The sequence below is a fragment of the Dendropsophus ebraccatus genome, chromosome 8 (assembly GCF_027789765.1).
Source record: "Dendropsophus ebraccatus isolate aDenEbr1 chromosome 8, aDenEbr1.pat, whole genome shotgun sequence".
Classification (NCBI taxonomy): domain Eukaryota; kingdom Metazoa; phylum Chordata; class Amphibia; order Anura; family Hylidae; genus Dendropsophus; species Dendropsophus ebraccatus.
Genome location: NC_091461.1, coordinates 56,776,814 through 56,789,696, shown reverse-complemented (window position 1 = coordinate 56,789,696; position 12,883 = coordinate 56,776,814). Strand labels below are relative to the sequence as shown.

The 12,883-nt window shown below is 42.3% G+C and overlaps 1 protein-coding gene across 3 annotated transcripts in view; it reads left to right on the top strand.

Annotated features, from left to right (window-relative positions):
- SORBS1 (sorbin and SH3 domain containing 1) overlaps window positions 1-12,883 on the top strand; it is a 287,999-nt gene that overhangs the window by 154,407 nt on the left and 120,709 nt on the right. The window lies entirely within an intron of this gene.

Genomic DNA, 12,883 nt, shown 5'->3' with positions numbered 1-12,883 from the left:
GATTTTCTCCTGTTGCGACGGGGAAAGAGACAGATTCAAGTCTGTCTCCCACTTCAGTAAGAAGTCTGGGGGAGGCTCATTGGGTGGTGACTACAATGCGGCATAACTTAAAGAAAGAGAGTGACGTAAGTGGCCTTCATCCAGGCATAAGGCCTCAAAATGTGTTCTGGAGGTACCATATGAGGAAGGGAGAGGTAAAGTACTTAGGAAATGCCTCAGTTGTGAGATTCTCCAGGTGCCCAGAGGAGCAGGCTCCGAAAACTCCAGCAACTCTCCCCGTGACAACCAGCCTGAGTCTGACCGGAAGGTGTCTATCCTGAATTTATCCGCCTTGACCCACGACTTAAAGACCGGGTCTTGTAGACTGGAAGGAAACGCTGGATTCCCCAAAATTGGATAACACATGGATCTATGGGGTAACATGTGCGAGCGACTGTTCGTAGAGGCACAGGCCTGGATAGTCGGTCCTATGGTAGGATGCGTTCGCAGCCCAGCAAGGAGCGAAGGGTGAAGCCAGGGGATGCAGTTGAGGGCAATTTTTGTAAAAGATTGTTCTATTCTAACCCATGGCTTAATTTCCCCGTGTCGACACCAATCAATCACCCTTGTCAGCAAAGCGGCCACATGATACTGTCGGACGTCAGGCAAACCCAGGCCTCCCCTAGATTTCGGCCTGCACAGTGTTTGCCTCTTGAGGTGAGGGGGCCTGTTGTTCCATATAAACTTAAGCTGTGTAGTTATCACTGACCTAAAAAAGGACGGGGGAATACGGACAGGACACTGGAAGGAATAGAGCAGCTTGGGAAGAATTGTCATCTTAAAAATGGACCATCTACCCAGCCAGGAGAAATATCCCCGTGTCCATCCCTCACACTGCGCCTGAATCTTAGCTAGCAGAGGGGGAAAGTTCAGCGCATATAGATCCTTAAGATCCGAGGGAAATGCCAAGATATTTAATGGAGGAATAGGCCCACTTAAAGCGGAAGGAGGCTCGGAGCGTCAAAACTAGGTTTCCCGAAAGGCCGGTCAAAATGGTTATGCATCTTTAAATATGTAGCTTAAATAGTGGTTAAAAGTAACTTTATAGGGTAACTGTAGCAACCAGGAATGAAGAAGAAATACTCCCTCTACCCTGTCAGCCTGCATATTCATTATTAGGTAGGCAGCTGAATGGCCTGTTCATGTATGTGCTATCCAAGGCCAAAACCCTTTGAGATTGTGCAGAAATGCCATTATGTACACTTTGTACAACAAGTAAGGAATGCAGTTTTCCAGTGCCCCATGTATCACAGGTGTAGTTATATAACTTTTCTGCAATGCTATATATTGCAGTGCTGGGTTTAGCAGGCTTGTGATCTTGCACAAGGGCTGGACGATGTGAATGAAAAGCACAACAGATGGTCGAAAGATCAGAGACGCCGAGGAAGTTGGATTATGTTTGACAGCAAGAGGATATGCATGAGAGCACAAAGACAATGGTGGAACCACTCCCAGGGTTTTGTTGAATGGCTGGAGATGACATGTGGAGTTTAAATTCTAACTTTAGGCTGTGTTGTAAAGCATGATGTAAAGGTATATTTATAAACATGCATTTACACATACACATACCTGTTTTAAAGGTTCTGTTGGAACATTTAATGGAGCTCTGGGTGAATACTAAATCACATTGAAGAGATGCAGTATTATCTGGAGACTTACTCCTCCAAAAGGGAAACCAAAAAAACAGTGACACCTCTTTAAAGAGGTTATCCAGAAAGCATAAAAGGCCCTATCTGTCTGTTTTCCAGCTCTTCACTTCCTCCTTCTGGCCAGAAAGTAGTATAGCTTCTGAAATGAGAGAGTGGCGGGTTCATGTTGCAAGCATTGCATGCAAGGGAAGCCACACGCGCACACGGGAACATTTATGAATCGCATCGCAAATTAGGGCCCTCCCCCAATTGCCTAGCCAGATTCACTTAGAGGCGTGCCAGAGGTGGGCACAGAAATCTACAGCTGCTCCTGAGAATGTGTAGATTTTTGCCATGATTATCATGGTAATTCAGGTCACTCCCCCTCCCTGACTTGCCACAATAGATCACAAGTAGATGCAGGAATAATCAAAAGGAGTTGCGGGAAAACTGTATCTTTTACAGTAACGTTTAACTTTAGCTGCAATACAGCATACACAATCCTTGTTCACAAGACGAGATAGCTTGAGAGCGGGTCTGTCAGACAATTCTCCTTTAAATGGGAATACCTCTGCTAAACACAGGTTAACTGGAGAGATAGGGACAATGTGCAGATATAAGGGGCACTGTCCAGAAAGTATTGGACTCTGTTGGTGAGGGCCTTTACTGCTTTGGTTGGGCTGCAGACTTGAAAGAAGAAATAACCAATAGTCGCATATGCAGGAGTATTTTGCACCTATTGGTATGCGCCGTCCTTGGCGGTAGCTGGAAATAGGACTTGGTGGAAGGAGACACGGGTTCTCCAACCACTTGGGTTCACAGGACTTGATGGGAGATGATTATTGCAGTGTGGACAGAAAGCTTCCTCTGAGGTGGTTGTCCCCTTGGTGGTCTAGCAAATAAATCCTTACTTGTCTCTGAATTTGCTTTAATAGAAAGACACCCCCACAAATGTATTTTTTTCTGGTTTAGTTTTCCCTGGAATGTGCTGCATAGTAAAAAAAAAAAAAAAACAATCCAAAGCTTGTGAATTTCTCAGGCACTATGACACATGACTCATCTGCCGTCCCAACAAATATCTTCACCGTGACCTCATTTAGATACCAAAAAAAGACATAAAATCCTATCTCTAGCACAAAGCAAGTCACATTCTTAGTAAGCATTTCCCATTGATTATGGTTCTGTAATGTAAACTATGTTAAATGCACATTCCTCCTCTCACTTGGCAGCTGATCTGTTATTATATACATCAAAGGCTTTGCTTTCTTCCCATTCATAAAACCTGTATTCTGTATTAACATGGTTCACATTTGGTGCTGATGTTACCTGCAGCTTTGTACAGGTAAAATCCCCAGCGATTATAGTCGATGGGGAAACTAGCATGCAGCGGACTGTTGAACCCATTTGTACTGATGTTAGTATGAAAATACTTTGGACTTCATCACTTTGGGAGCTAAATTTAATAAAGGATTGCATATATTGTAGGAAAGTCATTTATGAAAACTTTATTTGCTTGTAATCTTTTCTGTTGCATTAGGGCCAGTTCATACTGAGGAATCGGCGCTAAATTTCAGCACTGATTCCTCACTGAAAATTCCACCTGAAAATATAGTGCAGAGCCAAATTCTATTAATTTCAATGGAATTTGCACTCTACAGTTCACACAGCGGAATTTTCGCACTGAATTATCCGCGGCAGATCCACTTTCCGCCAGAAGATTTGACATGTCAATTCTTCTGGCGGATTCTGCTGGTGGAACCCCATTGAAATGAATTGGACAGTAAGTTTCTGCTCTGAAATTTTTCAGCGCAGAATTGGGAAAAAAAAGAATGAATTTGATTAAACTAAAAATGAATTTCCGTGGAATTCCGCCAGAGATGATTCCAGGCAGAACACTTTCCTTGTGGATTTTGCACAGAATTCCGTGAGGACACTTTCCTTTCTGATTCAGCGCTGATTCCTCAGTGTGAACTGGCCCTTACTGCTGATGGAAGTGCTATTGCCTGGAAGATCTGCTAGTTATGGAACATAGGTGGTATGGTTATGTGGGTTTTGGGGAAGAAGCAGGAGAGGGTCAGGAAGGTGATGAGGGACTGTGATATTGGGGGCAAGTCTAGACATCTTATACTACTTATGGTACTGTGAAGCACTATACACACATTATACTATATGGCCTAAAGCTCTTGAACATAATATTCCTATGACCCTGTTGTATGACCATTAAAATGAGAAATCTTCCTTTGCTACTGTAAAAACATTCACTTTTCTTGCTGAGAAGTTTTTGTCTTTGACATTCTGGAGTGTTAAGATTTCCCTCCACTGCAATGAAGGGGCCCGCCAAACCATAAAAGATTAGCTCCAGACTATTTTATGTCCCCCACCAAACTTTCCAGCTGGCACTATACATTCCGGCAGGAAACGTTCTCATGTCATTTTCCAAACTCTTATTCATCCTTTACATTGCCAGATGCTGAAGTGTGCTTTATTGCTCCAGAGAAAGCCTTTCCATAGCTCCAGAGGTGGCGAACCGTACATCACTCCAGCTGGTAGGGAGCCATATAAACCCAATCGTAGAATCTGACTAAATGACTAGAGCTGCTGTCACTTCCACAGGCAGTTTGACACTTAATAGCGAGTTCCTCAACTAAGGATAGATGATTTTCACACACTATAAGCTTCAAAACTGGATAGTCCTGTTCTGTAAGTTTAAGTGGCTTACTGCTTTATGACTGAGCTGATTCAGAAATGTAGCATCCATAGAAAGTGACTGGAAGTTACTGGTGGATTAGGACAGTTCAAGTTTTGAACAGTTAAACTTCACCTGTCACCTAGTATTTGTTATGGCTGCCAGCCCCTTTTGGCTATACATGGTTATGTGGTATCCCACTACGGGTATTACTAGTTTATACACCCCTCGCAAAAGCCTGTACTCTAAGTCAAATTGGCAATGAAGTTGTACCTAAGTTTTGCCACTAGATGTCGCCAGTATATATCTTGTACTCAACTGTTGCACGACTGTAGTACTGAAGGGGTTATTGTTCTTTGTGATTTGTGCACTAATGAGAGCTCTTTTCTCTTCTTCACCTATATCTGTTCTCTTTCTTCTTTTGCACTCTCTTCTCACTCACTAACAGCAGGTATTAAATATCCTGTAGGAAGTTGTCACATGTGGAGAGGAAGTGTAGACACACACTTAATCAGTCTTAGTCTGGTTGCTGTATGGAGAGGACAAGTCCAGTGTAGTCTAAAGCAAGGTAGTAGACTGACACACATGGGAAGAACAGGCACCCGTTTCTTGAAAGCAGCACTTCTACACACTATACAGTGCTAAACGCTCACAGAGAGGACAAAGTCAGGGATCATCCCAGCCCACACCATATCTAATGGTGCAGGACAGTATCCTGAAGCAAGAGAAACTGATCCGGATAGAGTAAAGTTGCTAGAAGCCTACATACTCTATCTCACAGCGCGGGTATAACCAGAAAATTCTAACCACTCTGCTCAACCAAGGTAAAAGGGTATGGGGCTTGTGTCACCCTAGGAGGACGGGTCACCCGACACTGTAGGGCAATAGGTGGTGCAAAGACAAAGATCAAAACACGGCTGCAAGTATTCTCTCTCTATTCTCTAGTATTCTACGTCTCCTATATCTAAAAGTTCCGGCAGAGCACGTTGTTACTTTGGTTGGGACTCTCCAACTTCTCTAAACTTACTCTACTTCTCAGCACGCAGCTAAGCCAGTACAGATATACTACCTCTAAAGCTCTCAGCACAAGTCTTGTCAGTAAAGTCCAAAGTAAATTATCAAGTCAGAAGTCTATTGTCTACTATTGTATTGAGAATTCCTGAAGTAAAGACGATTTTATTTATGGTAACAGGACTCAGTGAATATTACTTAAACACCTAGACAGCAATTTCATCTTCCTTGGGTCATCTCCCCTTTCTGTGGGTGGCGGTACCGATAGTCCGGGTGGGTCACAACTCCACACCACCGTGATAAGTGCTCAAAGGACCCCCTCGCAGCCCAGCAGGTCAACAACCACAGGGGAAAGGGTATAGCCAGCCACTCTAAACTAAAAACAGGTGTGCCCCCATACCTGTGTGCACAACCGGCACTGGTGTCACGACAAACTAACATCTGGCTGAGTTGTACACCGACCAACCACCACTGAAGTGGCGTCACACAGCACCATCTAACAAGTGACCGGTCAAGCACACACCACAGCTACAGTAATCCTAAAGTTTTCTTATATATCTTACCTATCATTGAACATCTGCACAGTATCATCATATACATAGATATGAAATACTTATGTTTGCTTCCAGGTCTCTAGGATGAGGCCTAATAGCCTTCTATTATAGGGTGTAAAGATTGACCATATATTATAGTAAGCAGTATACTAAACACATTCTTTATTTCCGCTGATCAGAGTGCTTGAATTACAATACTACAACTAGTCTGTATTACTTTTATGTCTAGTTAAACATAATCTACATTATTTTTGCCAGAAGGCCAGCGATAGTTTCTAGTTAATCTTTAAGCTGTTAGTATCTATTTTAATCATTCTGTCAGGGTTTCACTAAAAGTTATAAGATAACAGTCGCTGACAGTACGACTTATCTCTATGGGTTTGTTAAAGTAAACTTGTTTTTAAGCACATTTTTTCTTTTCAACGAGGTACAGTAAATCTGCATAAAACTGAGGGACTTTGCAAACACTATGGAGGGGACCTGGATCATAGAAAAAGGGACAGACAGTGTGAGCCTTAGCGCTAGGCCCCCCAATACTGTCCCTGCCTACTTGCCGGACTTGCACTAGGCCACAAGCGACAACTTGGTGTTGGTCCCTACGCTGGGTAAGGTGAAACACAGAACGAGACAGACAAACATAATAAAGAATGGTCAGTCAGATACAGGTCAAATCGGAGATAGCAGAACAGTACAAAACAAGCAGGAAAAATTAAGGTCAGTAGGACAGGCAATTCTCCCCCGTTGTCCTGCAGCCTTTCGTCTGTGTTCCCAGCTTACCGCTTATGCTACAGGCCCCGTCTCTTCAGTGACAGACTGCTTAGCCAATCCCTGGCTGAGACGGGGAAGCATCGCGGCCAATGATTGACTCAGTGGCCTGTCACTGAAGAGATGGGGCCAGAAGGGTCAGTAGTGAGCAGGCAACACAGGCGAATTGCAGCAGGAAAATCGATTCTTCGGCTGATCATTGTCTTTATTACACAAAGCGATAATCTCCTGAATTGGCCTCATTTTACGGGCAGAGGAACGTGTGAAGGTCTGAAGGGCACGGACATGACATTATTCAGCTGAAACTAGACAAGGTTACAGCCTGTATTATACCTCAAAACAGTATACACAGTTCTAATAGTTACAATGAGCTGATATAAATTACTGTATATGATAACCAATACAGACCAGTAATAGAGCTATGTATTAATTTATTGCTATTGCCTTACTTGTTGGATTAATTGTCTTATTGAAGAGCCAGGCTCTTTTATAGGTCCCATTCATACAACCCTATTAAACTTTGCTGATCACACACCTTTTACAGTTTCTTGATCTGTCCCTCCATTGTGTTTGGGAAATTAAGTTAATAGTCAGCTGGGCGTAACCTGAATTTTTATCATGGGGCTAAGTATCATGTGATATTAGGTCAAGAGGTTTGTATTAGGTATACACGCCCCTTAATATAAAACATTCACACCCCATTGCTATGTTCCCATGTCTTTTCCTGTCCATTATTTTTGTTTTAATGATGCCCATCATTTTGAGGATATTTAATACACAATGTCCATTGGGTGTCCGTCATTCCATTTACCTTAATGCATTGCGTTGAAATAAATTAAAATGTGGCATTAACGGACGTCTTTTTAAAAAGAAATATGGATGCCTTTTCACTCTTTTTTACTTAGTGTGAATATAGCCCATGATTGTATAATCATGCCCATCACCTGATACACCAATGGGTCCCTAAGGGGGTGCAGAGTGGGGTTACGCCTCAAATAGCATTAAAGACAAAAAAAAAAAAAAAAGCATTATAAGAACGGTAAAAGAGCTATTTCAAACACATTGAGTTTTCTTTTTTTACTCTGCAGAGTATTAGAGGCCTAGATGGGGGGCATGGCGTTTTTCATAGATTGGTGTCAATTGTCATCTGCGCCTTATGTTCTCTGACCCGGCTTCCCTCCAGGTTACTTGGACTGTCAGTAGGGACATAGAGCGGGTGTCCTCTTGTCTTTTGTCTTTCCATCGTTTATCAGGACCTTGGCTAGATAGCAGCAGTGTCTTCCTGTGTCCTTCCAGCCTTCTTAGCGTGCTACCGCTCTCCATTTGCATTCTTCTGCCATATTAGGTCATCTTGTTAAACCTTTCAGTGAATTACTTGATGCAGTCGAGCGATTGAAAGCACACTGTTACTGTCAGAGGCTTTATAAACTCTGCTGATGGTCAAACAATTCACAGAACAAGTGCACTGAAATGACAGCTCTGTTCAAAACAAGCCTTGTTTGCTTCCTTTTGTGTTAAATCTGCTCACAGCTGCCAGGGTTGCACTGGCATTGTATAGTGAATGGCAAGTACATTTATTGTTGCATAGAAGGAGAAGAGGACATCATGGCACATTACATTTTACAGGGATGAGTGCTTTTCTGTTTGGGAGTACGTGGAGCAGAATATTCCATAACAAACCAGTTTGACGCCACTATGTTTCTCTGTTGTGAATATGTGAGCTACTGTATTTAGTTTTATACTTTATATTTCCATCATTCAGAGCGACGTTTGCCTTTTTTCTGACTGAGTAACTATAATTCTTATTAACTCTATTAGACCAGATCTGCTCTGCTCAACTTAACAAACTACAGTATTTGACGCTAGTCACACACACAATGGGGGACATTTATTAAGTCCGGCGTTTTTTACGCCGGACTTATAAATGTCCCCGCATCTCCGGCGCTACAGGGATTTATGTAGCGGCGGCCTGCCTCTACATTAATCCCGTGCGCTCTGGTGCGCACCGCCGAAAACCTATGCCAGCTGAGGACTGGAGTAGGTTTTCGGCGTATCTTTTTGCGGAACGGGTGGTGAATTGAGCGGACTCTGAGTCCGCGCCCTCCGTTCCGCCCCCTTCACACCCCTCCCCGCCCCTCGGCGTACCCGTTCACATGTAATATGTATACTTTTGATTTTATGCTATGCTGCGCATCATTATGTGTAATAGAAATGTGTGGTTGATGACTGTGTAAAGAAGATAAAAAGTACCTATATACATACCTGTCCACGCTATATACATACCTGTTCTGCCCACTCCTTGGTATCTTACTGGCTTCTGCCCGCTGTCTTCAGCTGCCGGTGGAACTTCAGAGACGGAATCTAAAGTGACAGGCTGCTCAGCTAATCACTCTCAGCCAAAGAACGTCTCTGAAGGTCCAACGGCGGCTGCAGACAAAGGCCACCAAGGTACTGGGGAGCGTGTACAGGTATGTATTTACTTATACATATCATTTTACAGTAAAGTCAGTGTCTGTGTCAATAATGTATGTCTGGGCATGTTAGTGGTGTCTCAAGTGTGCACAGTGTGGGAATGATGGGTGCATAGTGGATGGATGAAGGCCTGCTAATGCTCTGTCGCCCAAGGGCCCTCAAAAACCTGGAACAGTCCCTGCTAGGACTTGCCAGGGCTTCAAGCTGGGCCTAGGACCAAGTGACTGCCAGTTTTGCAGGACAGTTTGGAATAACAGCTTTAGTACGAAAAAACTTTTGGAGCCAAACAGCATTCACCTAGGAAAGAGAGACATTGAACCTGTCACCACATGGGCTATAATGGAGACTAGTTCCAGACACCCTGATACACTTCAGTTTGTTTCTAGCTCCAGTAACCAGTAAGGCCTGCCTCACAATTTTAGAGGGACTCACTTATATGATTAAATATAGCCATTAGTTATACTTTCCATTAGGTTTTTACCCTCAAGACTACACATGTAGTTTTCTAACAGCTTTTCTCATGGGTCAGGGTGGCATTTCTTCAGGATGTTGCCTCTGGTCCTATATCACAGTCACCAGTAGGGGTCTAAGCTGAGCATCGGTTTGAGTTCCTGTATTTTGTGTATATGTGTGTGTCTGTAGAAATCCTATTTCTTGGCTGCAGTCTTTCTGGTGAGATCTTGGGCTGAACAAAATATAATAGAAAAGCCAGAGGTTTTCCAACTAGTTGATATGCCTGATTTTGCAATACAGAGTATAGTTTTTGATCGTGGTCCTCGGTAGAAAGTATAATGAGGTCCATTTAATACTCAATGACTATGATACCAGCAGCAGCTTCTTTAATAAATACTCCCGCACAGCTTGGTTATAGTGCTAGGATTCTTGTTATAGTAAAACATACAAACATATAAGTTATTTCAAACATTATAATTTAGAATGTTATAGACCACAAGTCTAGCCTCTAAATATATATATATATATATATATATATATATATATATATATATATATATATATATAAATATATAATTTTTTTTTTTTTTTATAAATTAACAGGTTACTTTCTATTACTATACTTTACACTATAGAACTTATTACAAGTTAGAAAAGTATGAAGTCCAGATAACTGCTACTCATGCAATAATAATTACAAGGGTTTTCAGCTGTCACAGTCTAAGCTATACTTATCCTTTTAGTCATACAATACAGAACAGGCAGGCCAGAGTGACCAAGACGAGTAAGAAAGTGTAATTTGTTATGAGATAACTGGGAATGTCTGATTCATGACTTACTGTGATTCATGTATCCATCATAAATTATATTTAAGAGTTACTTTTATAGAGAGTGAACTGTAAGTATCTCACAGTTTTCTCCGAACAAAATGTGATGTTATATTTTCATTGTGCTGTGGATGAATGTTGTTGTGCACTGATGTTGCAGCACTGTATTGTACTGTTCCATATGTCATACTCTGGGGTCTGGGTACCACTTTATGTGTACAGGTTGGCACATTAGGTCCCTCTGTTCATTAATAACACCAAAAATGTAATTCCTGGCCACCATCCTGCAGGGAGAGGACATGTAGGACAGTGGGGTATTGTTTTGTAACCCGATGTTGCACCGCAGAGTCAATGGATGGGGCTAGGTGTGCTAACTTTGAAGGAATTAAGAGAACAGACTTAACCAGATCTGTAGTATTGTCTCCTACAAGTGGAAGCTATGCCGGTGACCCTGAGTATTTGGAGTGACCAGAAAATGTTTATAGAGAAATTCCTGTTCAAGCTACTGTTCATTGCCGCTCTTATAGAGGTGGTAACCCTAATATAGACTTTGAACTTGGAATAAGCTGGTCATGGAGCGCACTTGACTTTTATAACGCTTGTATGCAGCTGTGGGTGGTCAGGATTCCTTAGAAAGCTAATGACCTAATAGTCACAAGGTGTTTTGGGGGTGCCAGGCATTGACATAAGAGACTGGCAATGCTTCAACATAAAAGAGAAAGTGTTGCCTCGACAGGAAAGGCTTTGAAACCACATACATTTTCTTAGGACCATAACAGCACAAATTGAGCAAGTTGAGCAAGCTCTGTCAGCCATCTTGGGTGCAGCCTGGAGGGTTTGTGGTTTGGCACATAGCACTTCAAGTACCTGTTAGAGGCAGCTGTTCTACATTTCACTCGCAGGTTCCCCATTATGTGCAACCATTAAGCTTGTGTACCAGCATAGTGACTGCAACCCCTGTGCTTCATGCGCCTCTCTGTAAGAAATAAGCCTTGTTGTTTATGCACAACTGTCTGCAGCATTTCAGCAACCCCCCCCCAACACACACACAAAATATTTTACAAAGGCGTGTTTTACATTCAGCAATCAATGCTACTATGGTTAGTGGAATTCATTGCTGTACATGTAAAAGTGTGATTCCTATTTGGCTCACATGCTGTCACGTTATCTTTAAAAAGGAATTTAAGACTTGTGTATGTCTGTAAAAAGTTATTTACAGTGCAACTATGCAATAAAATCATCAGTCCATCCTGTTTATAAGGGAAAACCACAGAACAATCACAACAAACAACAAAAATATAGCACAAATCTCTATAAATGTATCATTGCATTTGCCATCTAAGGCTACGTTCACACAGAGCAAAAGGAGCGGATTACGCAAGGAAATATTTCCGCCTGAAATCAACTGATGCTGAATTCCGAGCAGAATATAAGCAGAATCCCTGCGTATTCTGCTAGGAAAGTGTTCAGCTCGTAATTAGCTCTTGACAAATTCAGCGCGGAATACTCGAGGAATCCGCGCTGAATCCGCATGCATTCAGCGCTGAAATTCAGCGAGTATTTGGTGAGTAAACTAGACTATACCAGAACATATACTAGAATCCTCCTCCCCTCCCCTTTTCCCCATTTCCGCGCTGATTCAACGAGTAATTTCCGCTTGTATTACGCTTGTATTCCGCGCTGAATACGCGCGTATTCCGCGCTGAAACAGAAAATCAGAGCCCCATTGATTTGTATAGGCTTCCGCTAGTGGAAGAATTAACATGTTCATTCTTCTGGCGGAAAGCGGATTAGTTCAGTGCGGAAATTCCACTGTGTGAACTGCAGAGCAGAATTTCCATTCAACACAATGGAAATTAGCTCTGCACCTATTTTAACGGCTGAAATTTCAGCGCTGATTCAGAGCAGAAATTCAGCTGCTTTTGCTCAGTGGGAACGAGCCCTAAGAGGAGAAGTTTTTAAGTGTTAGGACTAGATTATAATTGGAGATGTGCGAATCTGAAGAATTCACAGCGAATCGGCATTAAATTTGCTTCAGAGCGATTCACTGGCTGCTCATTTACCAATGTCCACTGCTGTGCTGGGAGACAATTGATATTGCAATGCTGATCCACCAACGCCAACTACTGTCCATAGCGGAAATTGAATGATTGACAGGATCATTGACTTTTGTTTTTAAAAATTAAAATTTTCTACACTTTTTTGACACTGTCACAGCAACAGCTGTTGAAAAAAATCACTACTCTATAATAGTCCCAGTATTGTAGCTACTATAGTTTGCCTGTTTTATGTTGTTTCGTGGCAACATCTTCCAATCCAGTTGTGAAAAATACAACTAGATAAGGAGAGCAAATTGTGCTAGCTGGGGCCCCTCTCTAAAAAAACAAGATTTTGACTTCCAGCTCTTAGGAAAAACAGGACCCCTTTATGCTAGTTGCAGATTTATAG